The following is a 16772-nucleotide window of genomic DNA, read 5'->3' on the forward strand; positions in this document are numbered from 1 at the left end:
CTAGGTACTTTGTTTTTTTGGTTGAAATAGTGAAGGGGATTGTTTCCTTAATTTCTCTTCCTGACAGTTCATTGTTGGTGTATAAAAATGCTTCTGATTTCTGAGTATTAATTTTATATCCTGCCACCTTGCTGAATTTATTTATCAGGTCCAGTAGTTTTTTGACTGAGACTTTAGGATTTTCTATATACAATATCATATCATCTGCAAATAATGATAGTTTTACTTCTTTTCCAATTTGGATGCCTTTTATTTCTTCTTCTTGTCTGATTGCTGTGGCAAATTTGAACATATTATAGGATGTGGTAAGAAGGGCAGTAGTCTTGGGGTTAGAAGACCTGTATCCAATCATGAGTCTGTCTTTAGTTGGATGGCCTTAGGCAAGGTACTTCATCTCTTAGAGCATTCATTTATTTATTGAATTGATTCATACATTCATTCAGTAAACATATGGACTTGCTCTGTGCCATTCTACCACGGTGGTAAAGAACATAACCTTTACAGACATATTTGGCTCAAGTTGTCACTAACTTTGACCTTGAACTTACTTAACCCCTTTGAGCTTCGGTTTTCTCATTTGTTAAATGGTGATAATAAAACCCAAATCATAGAGCTGTTTTAAGCTATTGTAAATGAGGAAATAAAGTGAGATTTTGTATATAAAACATTGAGCAGTTTCTTACATATAGAAAATGCTTCAGAAATGATAGCAATCATTACTCTAGGCACTGTACTAGTTGCTGGGAATACAAAGGAGAATGGGAGAGAGGGACACTGCAGGCAAAAGCAGACAATGGTGTCTGTGTGAACACCTACCTGGGCTGCTAGGAGTCCATGAGGACATTGGGTAAAAGCTTCACATGGCCCTGGCCGGTTGGCTCAGCGGTAGAGCGTCGGCCTAGCGTATGGAGGACCCGGGTTCGATTCCCGGCCAGGGCACACAGGAGAAGCGCCCATTTGCTTCTCCACTTCTCCGCCACGCTTTCCTCTCTGTCTCTCTCTTCCCCTCCCGCAGCCAAGGCTCCATTGGAGCAAAGATGGCCCGGGCGCTGGGGATGGCTCTGTGGCCTCTGCCTCAGGCGCTAGAGTGGCTCTGGTCGCAACATGGCGACGCCCAGGATGGGCAGAGCATCGCCTCCTCATGGGCAGAGCATCGCCCCATGGTGGGCGTGCTGGGTGGATCCTGGTTGGGCGCATGCGGGAGTCTGTCTGACTGTCTCTCCCTGTTTCCAGCTTCAGAAAAATGAAAAAAAAAAAAAAAAAAAAAAAAGCTTCACATGTTCTCTAACATGCTGAACAAAGGAAAGATGTTGTGGCTATTACCAATGGTTGTAGCATTGTCTAGATTCTTCCCTTTTCCTGTTAAGATGGAAATAAGAGATAGCCTGCGTATAAGAGATAACCACAGGTATCTTAAATAATCCACACATGCATTCCCTCACAAAAGAAAAAGTCCAGAGGTGAAATGTTTCCAGGGTTGGTTATTTCTGCGGTTTAATGATGCCAAGAGTTCATACTTCCACTGCCATCCTCAGATGTTAGTTGACTCACCTCAGGATGACATTGGCTGTGATAATTCTAGACATTACATACTCACCACACCACTCCAAGGCAGAGACTATTTTTTTCTTTCTTTTTTTTTCTTTTTTTTTTTTTACCTTTTCTTAATATCTAAGAAGCCCTTCTCAGAATCCACCCCCCCACACACACACCCTTGTACACTAACCAGTAAATCTAATTGGCCAAAGTTGAATTGCACATTTCTACCTAAGCCAGTCAATGACAAAAGAAAGCTACTGTAATTGGTTGATGTTAATTAAGATCCACCTTCCTGAGGTAGAAATCCTTTCTTCTTCCCAACACCGAGGCATTGCAGAGAACACAGAACAACTGAACAAAATCAGGTTTCTGTTAATAGGGAAGCAAAGAGGAAGGTTGCTGGGGACCCACCTAAGATGCCTCCTACAGTCTCTATCGCTAGCCAGTCACTAGGTCTCCTGATTCTACCACTGAAATATCTCTTAAATTCACCCTGGACTTTGCTCAACATCTCAGGACTCCTAAGTCCTTTTATCTCTGTCCCAACCATCTGATCTTCTCTTCAGCCTCCAATTAGCTCTTGTCTGAGTCTGAGTATACCATGTCCTAACTTAAAGACTCTCAAGGCTCAATTCAGATGCAGCCACCTCTTTGAAGATGCCCCAGATATTTTATTGTGCCTCTTTTATAACCTGATAAGGGACAGTCTTACTTTTGAGCTATTTGAATATTTTCTATGCCCCCTATGGTTTTCTTGGTCCGATACAGTAGCATTGGCTACATGTGGCTATTGAACACCTGAAATGTGGCTGGCCCAAACTGAGGTGTGCTGTAAGTAAAAAAAAAGACACCTTGACTGTCAAAGATTGAGAACAAAAAAAAAGAAAGAAAGAAAAGAAAGACAGAAAGTAAAATTTAAAATATTTTAGTAATAATTTTAAAATTGATTATATGTTGAAATGACAATGTTTTAGATGCATTTTGGTTATTCATTCTGCCTGTTTCTTTTTATTTATTTATTTTTTATTTTTTTATTTTTCCGAAGTTAGAAGCAGGGAGGCAGTCAGACTTCTGCATGCGCCCAACCGGGATCCAACCAGCATGACCACCAGGGGGCGATGCTCTCTGCCCATCTGAGCGTTGCTCCCTTTCCAACGGAGCCATTCTAGCACCAGAGGTTGAGACCATGGAGCCATCCTCAGTGCCTGGGCCTACTTTGCTCCAATGGAGCCTTGGCTGCAGGAGGGGAAGAGAGAGACAGAGAGGAAGGAGAGGGGGAGGGGTGGAGAAGCGGATGGGCGCTTCTCCTGTGTGCTCTGGCCGGGAATCGAACCTGGGACTTCCAACACTCTACCACTGAGCAACCGGCCAGGGCCCTGCCTGTTTCTTTTTAATTTTTAACGTTATGACTAGACTATTTAAAATTCCCCACTAAGTTCACATTCGTAGCTCACCTCTTCTAATCACGAGATTGCTTACTCTCGCAGAGGAGGCGCCACATCTTTTTTATTCATTATTTATTGTGTAGCTCCCTTTTCCTGCCTCGGGATCCATCTAAGTTGGAATGTAGTCAAAACACTGTAGTTGGTTAAAAAGAAGTGGGTCTTTTCCCCATGTTTTATTTAGGCTGAAGCTTCTATTTAAGCTTGCCACATTTGCAAACCACTTTTTATTGTGGTTGCTTCCAGGCACTAAGTTGTTATGAAATAATCCATATTGAAAGAGGAAAAACTAGAATTTAAAGATTTTGATTGTTTGCTTGTCTTTGTTAGTTTCCATTCTGTCTTATCAGACATTCTTCAACAAATTATATTTTACACTTTAGACGTAGTGGTGTCTCCATGACTACAATCCCCAGAATTTTTAGTTATTTTTTACAGTCCTTATTAGGAATAAAGAACTAGGTGTAAATCATGCTGTTCCTATTAAACTCCATTGAATTACAGTCTGCAGTTACTTTTTTATTCATGGATAAAAGAATTATAAATACATTAAAAAAAAACATTTATTGTATTCTTAGCCAGGATTATTTAGAAGACCCTGGAAATTAACATATTCTAGCAAACATTTAGGAGGAAATTTGTTTATAATGGCACAATAAGATCAAAGTTTTTTCTATTTTACGAGCTGAATGGAAGGAATTAAATCTTATACAGTAGCTAAAAAATGTCATTGTTTGGGGGAAATCATTTTTTTTCCCCAAAATGTCTGAAGTATTCAGAGTTTGAATTTGGAAATAAATATTATCTATGATCATAAATCATGTGCCGGAGACCACAACAGGCTTGTGTGGTTGCCATCTGGCCCCAGGGCTGAGCAGCCTTTAACAACAGTGCTGCCTGCCCCTCCCAGCCCCGGGCCTGCTGTTCCCCTGAATGAGCAGAAACAATCATGCAGTCCATTATTTTGTCAGTGGGACTGCTTTAGTAAGTGCTCTTCGCTGGTCTTGGGAAGAGCCTTGTTTCCTTTGGCTTTGATCTTTTCTCAGTCACTCGGAACAGCTCTGCCCCAGTGATATGTGGAAGCAGGGAAGCCCAGTGGAATTCAGAAACCCTCCCCTTTCATGGGGAAGTTATCCCAGGACTGCTGGGTGGGCCTTTCTCTCTCTCTCTCTCTCTCTTTTAATTATGGTAAAATATACATAACAACAAATACACCATTAACCATTTTTACATGCTCAATTCAGTAGCATTAAGTACATTCAGAATGTTACGTAACTATTGTCATTACTCATCACCCCAAACAGAAACTCTACACCAAGTAAGCACACACCCCTCATTCACCTCCTTTTCCCAGCCCTGGTAACCTCTGTCCTACTATCTGTCTGTGAATTTGCCTATTCTAGGTACCTGATGAAAGCAAAATCATGCTATATTTATCCTTTTATGTCTGGCTTATTTCATTTAACATAATGTCTTCAAGGTTCATCCATGTGTCAGAATTTCATTCTTTTTAAAGATTGAGGCCCTGGCCGGTTGGCTCAGCGGTAGAGCGTCGGCCTGGCGTGCAGGAGTCCTAGGTTCGATTCCCGGCCAGGGCACACAGGAGAGGCACCCATTTGCTTCTCCACCCCTCCCCCTTTCCTTCCTCTCTGTCTCTCTCTCCCCCTCCCGCAGCGAGACTCCATTGAAGCAAAGATGGCCGGGGCGCTGGGGATGGCTCTGTGGCCTCTGCCCCAGGCGCTAGAATGGCTCTGGAAGCAACAGAGCAATGCCCCAGAGGGGCAAAGCATCGCCCCCTGGTGGGCCTGCCAGGTGGATCCCGGTCGGGCTCATGCGGGAGTCTGTCTGACTGCCTCCCTCTTTCTAGCTTTGGAAAAATGAAAAAAAAAAAAAAAAAAGATTGAATAGCATCCCCACACCCATTAAACTGTTGGAGGACATTTGCACTGTTTTGGCTCTGTATGGCTTTCAATAGAGCATGAAAACATGCGATGACACTGGTCATTACTGCATTTGGATCTATTTCTGATGAAAAAAAGAAACCTAGATGTTATCACCCTAAAAATGTCTGACTTCCCTGATGAAAAAGAGAGCTTGCTGTGTGGAAGGATGTCATCAAGTGGAGCCCTTGTTACACTTCATAATTCCCAGGGCCAACTGCAAACAGCTCCCCAGAGAGGCAGCCCGCAGCAGTGGCAGAGTAGCCTGGCGAAGCTGAGGTTGGGGTGGCTTACGAGCCCCATCCCCTCCTGGGTGGGCAGGGCTCTGAGGACCTGACAGAAAGCACCACCTAGTGCTGTCAGGTTGCTCGGGCAGGAAGGGAATTTTAAACTGGAGAGTGGAAGTGTCCCTGTCATTAGCACTGAAGCCACTCAGAGGAGGACTGAATATAGCCTTTGTTTAGAAGAGGGAGGCTTCTGTGGTGTCTACTGGCTACCGTTTTATTTCATGAGGTAGTGCTAGTGGATATTGTAACAGAAGACCCGAAATATCCAAATCCTGTTCCTCCAATCCCTGGGCTCCTGGCCCAGGTGAGGCCACCTTTATACCCTCTCAACCCGAATCTCCGTGTTCCCAGCATTTAGCTGCTAGGCCAGGCAGGGCAGAGTCACTAATATATGTGTAAGCAGAAGGGATGAGGGAGAAAGTGCCGAGATGTCTGCCTATCTCTGGAGCCAGGTAAAAGCAGGAAGCAGAGGGGATGTAGCAGACTTTAACAAAGTATAATCTTTGCTTTTGGCATGTGAGTCAAGAAAGTCACCCAGTGACATCGCAGCTTCTTGGGGAGTGATCGGAGTAGAGGCAGAGGGAAGAGCCAGTCTCCTCCTTCCTCGGCATGTGAACAGGCAGGCGTTTTACGTACATTTCTTTGTAACAACCATCTATGCCACATACTACCCACCCTGTCTGGCAGGCGACAGTGCTGAGGCTCTGAGAGTGTGCATGCATTCCCTGCCACACACCGGGGTGAGGGAGCAGGATTTAGATCCAGGCCACATTGGACAGCACAGTCTGTGAGTTAACAGTTACTCCGTGATATTCTTTTTGTCCGACTTGGTCCCAGAGAACGTTCCACAAGGCCTCAGAACATTTGCCCTTGTCTGTCCTCTTTGTAATTCTGTTCAGCGGGTAGAATGGGAATTCTGTGACAGGTCAGTTTCAATCGTTGTGTTTTGCTTCTTTTGTGAACCACTCCTGGGCACGAAGACGGTCCTTTCTGCAGAGCCCTTTATGAGGCTGAATGTAGAAACAACTAAAGTGAGTATAATAGGAAAATTGTTTTGAAAGAAAAAGAAAAGTGACCTTAATTTCAGAATATTGTAATTACTTTAAGGGCTTCTTTCTAATCAACAGTCCACGCCTGGTTAGAAATAAATGTGAGAGAACGAAGCCGTGGCTTTAGAAAGTTTTTCTAAAGGGATTATAAAAGCGCACAGAGGCTAACCCAACCGCATAGCTGAGCGAGTGTGGCTGCACCAGACCCTGGACACCTCGCATGCAGAAAGCATGCAGGCACTCGCTGCGGGTGAGTGGAGTCGGAGAGACACACCGGTTACACGGTGATTGGACTGTGGCACCTACAAATTTCACACACTCTCTGGCCTTGAGAGGCCCTCACCTGGTCCTGTCCTCCAGGTTCACTTGGTTCTATGGTTGTATCAGCACAGAGACTATGTAACATGCTGGTGAAAAACGTGAGTTCTGGAAGTCTGGCCCTGCATTTTAATCCTGGCTCTACCACTGCTTAGCTGTGTGACCTTGAATCATTCACTTAACTTCTGTATGCTTTCGTTTCTTCACCTGTAAAGTGAAGATGGTGGTAGGGCCTCCTCAGAGGATTGTTATGAGGATTAGATGAGTTAGTGTGTGTAAAGCACTGGTGCATAGGGAATGCTCTCTAGGAATGTGGTAAGTAACCAAAAATCACAGCAACCAACCAGAGCCCACCATGGGCTGGAGAGGAGGCAGGTGAGGAAAGGTTTTTGTTTTTATGACCTGGTCCTCATATACCCAAAGGACCATACATCAGACATTTGTTATTATTTCCTCTTAGGTGTATACATCAACTCACAGAGTTACACTAATGAAACTGATGGATGGGATGTTCATCATGACCCTTTAATTAGGCCCCTGGACCACAGCTTGTGTGGTGCACTATGACTTAGTGTTCTTTATAAATCCTGTAGTTCTCTTGCAAATATTATAATTGTAGTGTATTAAATTTTTACATGTATTATAAAAGCTTAAATTTGCTAAACATAAATACTTAGAGTAAATCACAATTTTTGTGAGTCTGTTTTGACATTTCTTCATTTCTTTTTAAGCCATAGGATACAAAAAAGGGAAGTTGGCCAGACCTCCTTTACACTCTGGGCTGAAACCCAAGCCTTTGGGGTATTTTCTGAAATGGATGTGTCTCAGGTCATTGGATGAGGAGGGTCTGAGCTGATGGTGGCAGTTCGTTCAAATCAGTTTTTCTCATACAGTTATTAGTGTGTAATCATTCCCCCCATACTCAGCCTGCAAAGGGATGTGGGAAAATAGACGTAAGGAGGAAGTGATCTGCAGGGAGGGTAATGGAGGTGGACTCCGCGTGTCCCAACTGAGATGCTTCCAGATGCGAGTCCCCAGACCTCCTGCTCCAGCTTCCCTGGGGGAGATTTATTACCTCACATAACTGAAAGTACAGGGAGCAGCCCAGCTGGTGGCTCAGTAATGTCACCAAGGGTTTTTCTATCTGTCGTTTCTCACACCCTCGGTGTCACTTTATCCTAATGTTTTTGTGGTCACAAGATGACCACGGCAGCTTCGGCCATCGCAGCGAACTGCGGAAGGGGCCGCTTCTTTTCCTGTGTTCCATTCGCAAGGAAAACCTTTCCCCAAAGGCCTCTGGCAACCTTTCTCTCCGGTTTCTTTGCCTTCCCCAAATCAATTTCTTGCACGGGAATACACCCAGCATTGTTGGCTTAGAGTCAGCATGTGCCCGAGTTACGATGGGGTGGAGGAGAAGACATCAGATGCACATCGCAGCACCTACTCACTGACTGCATTGTGATACCGCTTTCTAATTACATCGTTCCCCCACTTCCACTGCCACTGGTCTGCAGCTGTGCCTCTGGTGGCAGGTGTGGCATTCCTCTGCGGGAAAGAAACTCTTACACGATTAAACCCCTCTTTCGTAGCAAAACAGAAAGGGGGCACGTGTACGACAAACACAAGAAAAAAATCTTTCCCCTCCAAAGAACTGTTTTCACTGAGTGCTGTCGAGAAAAGATTCTAATTAACGCTAGCCGGGCCACAGGGTTAGACTGCTGTCTGTGTCCCCTGGTTTCGGTATATCTGATTTCCTATGTTGAGAGAAAATTTGAGACGACATCAGTAAGACTGTGAGATGAAAAGAAAACATTCTGCCTCCAGATGCGAGTCCCCAGACGTCCTGCCCCAGCTTACCCGGGGAGAGACTCATCACCTCACATGAGTAAAAGTACGGGGAGCAGCCCAGCTGGTGGCTCCGTAATGTCACCAAGGGTTTTTCTCTCTGTCCTTTCTCACACCCTCGGTGTCACCTCATCCTAATGTTTTTGTGCTCACAAGGTGACCACGGCAGGTTCGGTTGACTGATTTTCTTACTCCAAATGAAATGACTTGCTCTAAATGACTGATTTCTTACTCTAAATTCTGGCGACTACACCTCGAAGCTTATCTGCATAATTGAAACCACTGTTCGCTCCAGCGTGGTGAGTGAGAATCACGGGTGCGGGTTGATGTGCACTTCACACCTCGAGAGACACGCAGCTAAAATGGTCAAGTGGGTATAATCAGAAGCAAAGCAGTTAATTATTCTGAATCAGTGGTGGGGCATTCATCACAAAGTGGTAAGATTTTCTCTTTTCTACAATTACTAAATTTTATTTCGGTCGTTTAATTCAGGCTTTCTCAGTCCAGGTGTAGGGCCCCTGAGTAAGTTATGAATGGCATGGTATCGATCCTTGGGCTCACGGATGACAGGACCAGGCAGGCCTCCTAGGACCCTCGGCACCCTCATCCACCTACCCCAGGGTGCTGCATAGACAGTGTCACCTTCTGCGTGTGCCAAGAGGTATACAAGGCCAGGGTACACTGCCGTGTCCTGATACTGCAGTGGGAACACGTGGCCAGTAGAAATTCCCACAGGTTATTTCCTGACTAGGCTTTCCCTTGACAGTGAAGACAGGATCCCTACCCAGCCTGAACCTCCAATCATAAGATTTTAAAATTTTGATAGAGGGCAGCTTAAAAAAAAAAAAGTTCTGCAAGCTCTATCTGCCTTGCTAAGAATGGAGACCTCTCTACTACTGTGGGACTAGTTCTTTGACTATGAAAACCACCCAATGGAAAGTCATGATTCTCTTTGGAAATAGAAATATCTAAAATGTTTTAAGAAGTTACATTTTTTTAGTTGTTGTTGCTTTGGGAAGAGGTGTTATTGAGGGCTCTTCAGCTGGCAAGGCTGAGCTGGGCTTCCAATCTAGGCCCATCCACAAGGAATGAGCTCCCAGTCACTGGGCTCCCCTGCCTCCCACAGGTGAACATGGGCGGAATGAAGACTTGAGAGAGAAGGTTGGATGGAGGCATGGGGGCTAGGCTGGAGTCCTTGGGGAGAATCTGAGGATCCCGAATGCCAAGGGCGGTGTGAGCTGTGGAAGAGAGAAAGGGGAGAAGGAAGTGAGTGATGGCCCAGGGACTGAGCCTTGATTGGCCTCTGATTCCAACACCCACAGATTGTATTCTCTTTGAAAGCCACATGGGATACTTCTTCCAAGTCAATGTGCTTTTTACATTTCAGTGTTTTTCCACCTTCTCTCAGGGGTTCAGTGAGGACATGCACTCCCAGCCACCTCTGCGATTTTCCATTCAGCACCTTGGTCTGAGGCATGCTTTTCCACGTACTGTTGTTACTCCAAGTAGCAGGGGGATCTTTAGCTCATTTTCAGTTCCCACCCAAGCAGAGAGGAGCAGATTCCCCCACAACGTGGTTGTGAGATGATATATCCATAGCTTTATTGCAAGCTTCATCCTCAGGGCGTTTTTATAATTCGAATCTCATATGATATTCTTATAAATCCACAAAGAGATTGGTTTATTGTCATCCTATTTCTTCTGGCGTCTATGATTAATGAAAACAGCCTCTGAATTAAAGCACCACTCACAGCTCAGTGTTGTTTGAGGTGTTTGAGGAATGAGGGGTAGAGAAGGTTCAAGAGAAAAGCATCCCTATCTCTTTGGACTCCCCTGTGTGCACTGCCTTGTTCCCCTGTGGCCAGAAAGCTACCTTTACCTTTTTAAATAGGTTGGATTATAGGCAAAACCCATTCATTCTAACTACTCCTTCACCAAATCTCATAGTGGAAAGAACTCTTACCTTTATTGTTTCACATGCAATGTCATTTCCTTACCTAGATTATGCTCCTTGAGTAGAGGGGCCATGCCCTTCGTGTGAAACAATAATCTTTCTGCATCACCTGCTGACCAGGAATTCTCCCCTGGAGAATTCATATATAATTCCATGAATCCATTGGGATATCTTGCACAGTCCTAGGCACAAAACCCACCCTCAGGAAATTCTTGTGAAATAGTTCAAAAGGATGTGGGATCTCCTTGAATAAAGATATTACTCCAAGCTTCTCCTGTGTATTATAGTGCCTCGTTCACAATTTCACTCTAGGTATAATGTTTATTCTAACTTTTCAATTATTATTTGATCTACTAGGGATAAATTAAAGCAATTAAAATATTTTTTTAATGTACAGGTGAAGTCTTTATAATCTAAACAGGAGAAATGATTTAAACTATCAGTATATATGCATGCCAGTATTATAATTCAGATTTCAAATTTTTAATTTTGACTTCTATGGATCCTACTCAGTTTTGATTATCAAAGTGTTTTGATTCAAGTGCTTTTACTATGCTTCTGTGTTCCTGTGTTATCACTTTCTGTGTGAATATAATCAAATTCTAATTTTGCATAATTTTCTAATAATGGAAAAGGCTGCTCTTAAGAAAACACATGATTGACTCAGGGGCCTGGAATAGTGTTCTGAATTACTTCACATATTGTTGCAGATCATAATTCATTAATGAAGGGAAACAAAAGTACTGGCAAATTTGTCTTCACCATCATTCAAATAGAATAGTTACATCTAAAACAATACTCCTTTTTTGTTTTCTTTCTCAATGAAATTATTTGGATACGTTTTAGATTTTCATTATTTATTTATTTTTTTTTTACTGAAATCATTTTTGTTCCAACTCCAGCCATAAAGTTCAAGTTTTAACGTAGGAGTACATATATTTGAATCTTTGGGACTGTCATCAGTGAGACAGATTTCTGCTGTCAGTTCCAGCCATTTGTAGGATGACTGGATTGATTCTTCCGAGTACACACTGTATGCCTGTTTCAGAGACTGAAGGTGTTTACTAGAGTCACAGCACAAATGCACAGCCTGAAATGTTCTCTCCTTAGTTCATCTTTGCAGCTCCACCCCGTGACTGCCTTTGCTGGCCCCATACCTGCTAAGGCAGTGGTCCCCAACCTTTTTTGGGGCCACGGACTGGTTTAATGTCAGAAAATATTTTCACAGACCAGCCTTTAGGGTGCGACGGATAAATGTATCATGTGACCGAGACAAGCGTCAAGAGTGAGCCTTAGATGGATGTAACAGAGGAAATCTGGTCATTTTTAAAAAATAAAACATCGTTCAGACTTAAATATAAATAAAACAGAAATAATGTAAGTTATTTGTTCTTTCTCTGCAGACCAGTACCAAATGGCCTCCGGACCAGTACTGGTCCATGGCCCGGGGGTTGGGGACCACTGTGAGGTATGTAGTAAGGTATGCGTACTAATGAGCCCTTGGTATTACAAGGTTAAATAACAAGGGCCAGCAGTCACATTATTCAGGAAAAGGCAGAATCTAATTTTCATTTTATCTAATGAAGTGGGTGCATTTTGTGGTTCAGCTGTGTGGGTACCCTAAAGCGGGTTCCTGTGTGTGTGCGCAGGGACACGGAGTATAGGACGTCCCCTCTGCGTGTCCTTGCCACATCACCAGGGCACAGGTTCTACCTGATATTGGCCCAGCTAACCCCAACCAGGTAGTGACATGCCAGGAAAATGCTACAAGCATTTTCAAACAACTTTAGAATATTTGGGGAATACTGACATTTTTACACTGATTCTACAGTATTTTTATATATTTTTTTACAGTGTTTGTTGTAATGTAAGAACTGGAGAAAATAAGGTAGCTCAATAGAAATGAACCACTCCTGTTAGAATTTGAGAGGAGTAGGAAAAATGTTAGCTGGTTGCCGCTGGGAAGGGGTTGGGACATGTGCAGGATGACAGGTGGGTAAACCCACCCAGGCACACACAGTCTAGGCCAGGGGTAGTCAATCTTTTTATACCTACAGCCCACTTTTGTATCTCTGTTAATAGTAAAATTTTCTAACCACCCACTGGTTCCACAGTAATGGTGATTTATAAAGTAGGGAAGTAACTTTACTTTATAAAATTTATAAAGCAGAGATACAGCAAGTTAAAGCATATAATAATAATTACTTACCAAGTACTTTATGTCAGATTTTCACTAAGTTTGGTAGAATAAGTCTTTATAAAACAACTTAGTATAGTTAAATCTATCTTTTTATTTATACTTTGGTTGCTCCACTACCACCCACCAGGAAAGCTGGAACACCCACCAGTGGGCGGTAGGGACCAGGTTGACTCCCACTGGTCTAGAAGAAGAGGTGGCTAGCCTAGCTGAACATAAAACCTGTCCACAGAGCTGTGCCCCATCATTTTCAGAGATGGTGGGGTCCTTCATTTGGACTTACTACATTCTGTGGGTCTATTTTTACCTCCCCTCTCTTCAGATTAAACTCCATTTTCTTTTCTGTCTCTTTCCTTTTTTTTTTTTTTTTTTTGAAAGAGAGAGAGAAGTATCACTCATTTAACTTAGTTTTGCCATTGATTGCCCTGACCAGGATATGAACAGATGAACAGGCAACCTCAGGGGCTGAACCAGCACCCTTGGGATCCAGCCGGTGCCCTTGGGGGGCTGGCGACCCTGAGCTCGACTCAGCAACCTCAGAGCTTCGGGGCGGCACTCTCTCCACTGTGCCACTGGCCAGGGCCATTTTCTTTCCTCTTAACAAGAAGTAGAAGCAGTATAGTAACCACAGTGTAATAGCTAGACAGGAAATCTTTTCCGCAAGCTCGCAGACACACTTGTTCAGACACTTGGCGACACCCTCTCTGAGCTTCTGCTCTGTGTTCTACTCTAAGGTGTCATGCTGAGTGGACCGACTGTGAAGGTCTGTGTTTTACTTCCACCTTTAAAACTTGTCAGCCATGTAATCTTCCATAAAACCCTTTAAAACTTGTCAGCCATAAAACCCTTTAATCTTCACCCGCGATTTCTTTTTTTTTTTTTTTTTTTTCATTTTTCTGAAGCTGGAAACAGGGAGAGACAGTCAGACAGACTCCCGCATGCGCCCGACCGGGATCCACCCGGCACGCCCACCAGGGGCGACGCTCTGCCCACCAGGGGGGGATGCTCTGCCCATCCTGGGCGTCGCCATGTTGCGACCAGAGCCACTCTAGCGCCTGGGGCAGAGGCCACAGAGCCATCCCCAGCGCCCGGGCCATCTTTGCTCCAATGGAGCCTTGGCTGCGGGAGGGGAAGAGAGAGACAGAGAGGAAAGTGCGGCGGAGGGGTGGAGAAGCAAATGGGCGCTTCTCCTGTGTGCCCTGGCCAGGAATCGAACCCGGGTCCTCCGCACGCTAGGCCGACGCTCTACCGCTGAGCCAACCGGCCAGGGCCGCGATTTCTATAATAGAGGAGTAATTAATCTTGCTCCTTTTTGTGCCCACCATATGTTAAGGTTCTGCTGAAATAACATGTGGAAGCCCTGTAAACTCAGGCAAGAGCCTGTGCTTTCTTTCAATGTGTGACATTGGGCGGCTGGTACGGTGCCTGGTGTCTACTTGGAGTTCTGTAAATGTTATTGGTAAGGATGGGTGGGTTTAAAGAAAAGCTGCACATGATTCCAAATGTAATGCCTTCTGTTTTATTTAAAACTTTTATAATCTGCATGATAAAATTAGGAGCAAAGGGAAAACAGGTTAAATGAGAACTGGGACTGAACTAAATAATGCATTCATTCAATCAACAGATTTTTATTAAGCAACTGTTATGTGTAAGGCCTTATTCTAGGCACTGAGGTTAGAACAATGAGCAAAAAGGGCCACAATCTGTGACCTCAAGGAACCTCTATTTTAGTGGAAGAAGATGGACAATAAACAAAGTTGGTAGTATATTAGAAGTTGTAAGTGTTAACACACTAAATAAAGTAAAGAAGGAAGATTGGAAGCTACAGTTTTTACTGGGGATAAAGAGGGGAGCCATGGAGAAGGTAACGTTGGAGTAGATTTGAAGGAGGTGAGGAGTGAGCCCTGAGGATACAGGGTGTGGGGTGTGGAGGATCTGAGCTATGAGGATATGAGGGTATAGGGGGGAGGATCTGAGCTGTGAGGACAGGGGGTGTAGGGGGGAGCATCTGAGCCATGAGGATAGGGGGTATAGGGGGAGGATCTGAGCTGTGAGGACAGGGGGTGCAGGGGGGAGGATCTGAGCCATGAGGATAGGGGGTGGGGTGGGGAGGATCTGAGCCATGAGGATAGGGGGTACAGGGGGGAGGATCTGAGCCGTGAGGATAGGGGGTGGGGTGGGGAGGATCTGAGCCATGAGGATAGGGGGTGCAGGGGGGAGGATCTGAGCTGTGAGGACAGGGGGTGCAGGGGGAGGATCTGAGCCATGAGGATATGGGGGTGCAGGGGGGAGGATCTGAGCCATGAGGATATGGGGGTGCAGGGGGGAGGATCTGAGCCATGAGGACAGGGGGTACAGGGGGAGAATCTGAGCCATGAGGATAGGGGGTGCAGGGGGGAGGATCTGAGCCATGAGGATATGGGGGTGCAGGGGGGAGGATCTGAGCTGTGAGGATAGGGGGTGCAGGGGGGAGGATCTGAGCCATGAGGATAGGGGGTGCAGGAGGAGGATCTGAGCCATGAGGATAGGGGGTGCAGGGGGGAGGATCTGAGCCATGAGGATATGGGGGTGCAGGGGGGAGGATCTGAGCCGTGAGGATATGGGGGTGCAGGGGGAGGATCTGAGCCGTGAGGATAGGGGGTGGGGTGGGGAGGATCTGAGGCATGAGGATATGGGGTGGGGTGGGGAGGATCTGAGCTGTGAGGATAGGGGGTACAGGGGGGATGATCTGAGCCGTGAGGATAAGGGGTGCAGGGGGAGGATCTGAGCCGTGAGGATAGGGGGTACAGGGGGGAGGACCTGAGCCGTGAGGATAGGGGGTAGAGGGGGGATAATCTGAGCCGTGAGGATAGGGGGTGCAGGAGGAGGATCTGAGCCATGAGGATAGGGGGTGCATGGGGAGGATCTGAGCCGTGAGGATAGGGGGTGGGGTGGGGAGGATCTGAGCTGTGAGGATAGGGGGTGCAGGGGGGAGGATCTGAGCCGTGAGGATAGGGGGTACAGGGGGGAGGATCTGAGCCGTGAGGATAAGGGGTGCATGGGGAAGATCTGAGCCGTGAGGATAGGGGGTGGGGTGGGGAGGATCTGAGCTGTGAGGATATGGGGGTGCAGGGGGGAGGATCTGAGCCATGAGGATATGGGGGTGCAGGGGGGAGGATCTGAGCCATGAGGATAGGGGGTGCAGGGGGGAGGATCTGAGCCATGAGGACAGGGGGTACAGGGGGAGGATCTGAGCCATGAGGATAGGGGGTGCAGGGGGGAGGATCTGAGCCATGAGGACAGGGGGTACAGGGGGAGGATCTGAGCCATGAGGATAGGGGGTGCAGGGGGGAGGATCTGAGCCATGAGGATATGGGGGTGCAGGGGGGAGGATCTGAGCCGTGAGGATAGGGGGTGCAGGGGGGAGGATCTGAGCCATGAGGATATGGGGGTGCAGGGGGGAGGGTCTGAGCCATAAGGATAGGGGGTGCAGGGGGGAGGATCTGAGCTGTGAGGATATGGGGTGTGGGGTGGGGAGGATCTGAGCCATGAGGATAGGGGGTGCAGGGGGGATGATCTGAGCCATGAGGATAGGGGGTGCAGGGGGGAGGATCTGAGCCATGAGGATATGGGGGTGCAGGGGGGAGGATCTGAGCCATGAGGATATGGGGGTGCAGGGGGGAGGATCTGAGCCATGAGGATATGGGGGTGCAGGGGGGAGGATCTGAGCCATGAGGATAGGGGGTGCAGGGGGGAGGATCTGAGCCATGAGGATACAGGGTGCAGGGGGGAGGATCTGAGCCGTGAGGATAGGGGGTGCAGGGGGGAGGATCTGAGCCGTGAGGATAGGGGGTGCAGGGGGGAGGATCTGAGCCGTGAGGACACGCGTGCACAGAGACATGGGAGGCAGAGGGAACAGCACGTGCAAGGCCCTAAGGAAAGAGTTTGAGAAAGAAAACCTGGGAAGCTGAAGCAGAAGAAAAGAACTGAAGAAAACAGGACATACAGTCAGAGGGACAGTTGATGATGACAATGCCACAGATGTTGCTGAGAGCTCACTCTGTCAGCCTCTGCTGCGTTATCTCACATGATCCGCACAGAAACCTCACTTTTATCAGGTGAGGAAACTGATGCATGGAGAAGCTTAAATTTTTAGGGGTCATACAACTAAAAGACAATCCTGTCTTGGAGCCAGGATTGGATCCCAGGACCCCTGATTTCA

General features: G+C 46.2%; 1 protein-coding gene and 1 non-coding gene across 9 annotated transcripts in view; both read left to right on the forward strand.

The window, feature by feature from the left end:
• NCALD (neurocalcin delta) overlaps positions 1-16772 on the forward strand; it is a 456249-nt gene that overhangs the window by 403442 nt on the left and 36035 nt on the right. The window lies entirely within an intron of this gene.
• Positions 8068-8200, forward strand: LOC136332366 (small nucleolar RNA SNORA41). The gene has a single exon (XR_010730637.1). It is a non-coding gene; the product is annotated as a small nucleolar RNA SNORA41 (small nucleolar RNA).

This window comes from Saccopteryx bilineata, chromosome 3, assembly GCF_036850765.1.
Source record: "Saccopteryx bilineata isolate mSacBil1 chromosome 3, mSacBil1_pri_phased_curated, whole genome shotgun sequence".
NCBI lineage: Eukaryota > Metazoa > Chordata > Mammalia > Chiroptera > Emballonuridae > Saccopteryx > Saccopteryx bilineata.